The sequence below is a fragment of the Mustelus asterias genome, chromosome 3 (assembly GCF_964213995.1).
Source record: "Mustelus asterias chromosome 3, sMusAst1.hap1.1, whole genome shotgun sequence".
Classification (NCBI taxonomy): domain Eukaryota; kingdom Metazoa; phylum Chordata; class Chondrichthyes; order Carcharhiniformes; family Triakidae; genus Mustelus; species Mustelus asterias.
Genome location: NC_135803.1, coordinates 106,408,987 through 106,412,036, shown reverse-complemented (window position 1 = coordinate 106,412,036; position 3,050 = coordinate 106,408,987). Strand labels below are relative to the sequence as shown.

The window sequence follows — 3,050 nt, the reverse complement described above, 5'->3', positions numbered from 1 at the left end:
CTGTTCTTGTCACCTCTGTCGGAGCATTGAAAACAGATCTGGAATTTCTTTGGATAGTCTAGCCTGTAGAAATCTTCAACCCAATTTTTCTCCTGATAATAGGCACTCACAGCATTTCATAGAATCATAGAATAGCTACAGTGCAGAAGGAGGCCATTCAGCCCATCGAGTCTGCACCAACCACAATCCTATCCAGGCCCTATTCCTGTAACCCCACATATTTCCCCTGGTAATCCCCCTGATGCTAGGGCCAATTTAGCATGGCAAACAGCCGAACCCGCACATCTTTGGACTTTGGGAGGAAACCGGGAGGTAACCCACGCAGACACGGGGAGAATGTGCAAACTCCACACAGACAGTGACCCGAGGCTGGAATGGAACCCCGGTCCCTGGTGCTGTGAGCTCTACATTGTGCCACCATGCTGCCCCAGAGCTAAACTAGAGTTATTTCTAGAGCTAAACTTACAGAGGCATCAAACAAAGCAGTTTCCTTGAAGGGAAGGATTTATTTTAATCACGTTTCTCTTAACATTTTTATAAAATTTGCAGTTTCAGTTTTTATGGGATGGACTTCTGTTAAAAAGCACTATATATTGGGTTGAGAGTGAAAATGCTTAAGACAGCCTCATAACATGGCATGGCTAAATGTCACTAAACCTTTCAGTGCTATGTCACAAGCATTGCTAGGGAGTAGGACAATGATGTCAGTGTATATATAAAAAACAAGTTACTGATCAGATGCAGTGCATATTCAAGAACAAGGTAAGCAGTGAGAAATGGCATACAAAGTGCTTCTTTTCGGTCTAATAAATTCAGCCCAAAAATACCTGACAGGAGAGGTGATCAATTACAAAGTGAATGCAACGGGTTCCTCACTGAAGAAGAGTCAGATATGGACCATTGAGTTTACCAAGGAGGACTCCCCCATGGTGCATATTAAGAGTTCCTTTAACAGATACATTGCTGCAGACAAGGATGGCAAAATCACATGTGATCAAGAGGCTCCCACTCCAAATTGCGTTTTCCTCATGACACTTCATCCAGACGGAAGAGTCTCCTTCCAATCGGAGCGCTCCAAGCGGTATTTAGGAGGAAACCAGGACAACATCACATGCTTTGCCCAAGCTATCTCCGAGAGTGAGAAGTGGGTGCCACACCTGGTCATTCATCCCAGTGTCAACATGTTCAACCCTGGCAGGAAAAATTACGTCCGATTAAATGAGCAAAGTGGGAAACTGTCCTGTGATAAGAAACAACCCTGGGGTGCTGACTGTGTAATGACACTTTATTTTGACATCAAAGAGAAAAAATATGCCGTAAGGACAGAAACTGGTAACTTCATTGCTTTCACTGGGAAGACTGAGCCCGAAGTAACACACAGAACATTATATCGCCTAGAGATCAAGAATGGGATGATCTGTCTGAAGGATATGCATGGAAAATTCCTATCTGTGAAGGACGGCAATGTTAAAACAATCAAAACTTTGAATCCTAGTTCAGATGAACTTTTTATCATAGACCCTTCTCCTGGGCAGATCAGTATCATGTCTTTGGCTAATGAGAGGTATATCTCCTGTAAACCTGGCCCGGCTGTCTATTCAAATGTTAATGATATAAAGGATGCTGGAAACTTCCAAATTATGATGGATTCCACAACAAAGAGAGTCTGCTTCCAAAATATTTCAAAACAGTACCTTGCAGTTGGTGCCAAAGGCTGCATTGAAGTTTCAAAGTATCTGGATTTTCATTGCTGGTTTCAAATTATCTATAACTGGGAAAAGGCAGCCTTAAAAGCATCAGATGGAAGATATGTGACTGTGAATGCAGGTGGCCAGCTCTTAGTAGGGCCAATTGCAATTGGGAGACAGGAAGAATTTGTCTTCAAACTTACTAACCGATCTCAGCTAATACTCCAATGTGAATATGGTTTCATTGGCCTTATGACCAGAAAGCAGATATTGGTTTGCAACAGGCCAATGTACGAGGCAAGCAAAATAATTTCAACTGCTGATGGTTTCTATCAGTTCAAAATAGTATCCCTTGACAAGTACTGGGAGGTGAATGAAGAAGGCTTCATCACTGCCACAGGAGAAAAGCCTGTTGACTTCACGATTGAAGTGATCAATTCAGACCAATTGATCTTAAGAGGACCCAATGGGAAATATCTTGTAGCAGAATCTGATGGAAGCTTCAAAGCTGTAGGAAAAGATGCCAAGTCTGCCTCATCATTCCGATATTAAGTGACTATAGCAGATCCAATCTTGGTGCACGCATATGAAAGTATCTCCAACTCAGGTTCAGTCAGGGTGAATGAATGGAACGAATACCATTTAGTTCAAAAATATTAAACTCTATTCCTGCTATCAACTGTGAGTTTCAAAAAGTTTAATATTTAGGAAGTAATATATTGCTAATAAATGCAATTTGAAGTTGGTCCTTCTGATAATGTGCAGTGTGCACTGATACGAGAGAAGTGGATTGCAGGTTCTCCTTTATGTTTTCCACTGGATGAATTACTAAATTCAGTTTGGGCGAGTGGGACAGAGGCCTGAATATTACTCTGACCAATGAAAAATAATTAGCTAAATCAAACATATTAATCTTGTTTAAAGAGGAAGTAAAGCAGGTGGAGCAAATTAGAAAGTCTGGGATAGGTGTGAGCTAGAAGAGATTTAAAAAATGTTTAGGGCACAAAACAAAGGAAGTGTTAATGGCAGTGTTGAGGAATAAGGTGCTGAAAGTGGCATAAATGTAAGACAACAGGATATGTTAAAAGCAGAACAAATGTCAGCCTTCATCTCTGTGCTCACTTCTTTGATGTGGAGATGCCGGCATTGGACTGGGGTAAACACAGTAAGAGTTTTAACAACACCAGGTTAAAGTCCAAGTTAAACAAGTTAAAATCCAGGTTAAAGGCAGTTGCTACCAAATAAACCTGTTGGACTTTAACCTGGTGTTGTTAAAACTCTTACTGTGCTCACTTCTTTGGTTAGGAGTCCTCCATTTAAATTGATCCTTTCACCCACCCTCCAGTATTCTCCGTCTACCTG

At 41.3% G+C, this 3,050-nt stretch overlaps 1 pseudogene; it reads left to right on the top strand.

Moving 5' to 3' along the window:
- Window positions 1-776: 776 nt before the first annotated feature.
- Window positions 777-2,240, top strand: LOC144484743 (fascin pseudogene; annotated as a pseudogene).
- Window positions 2,241-3,050: the final 810 nt, after the last annotated feature.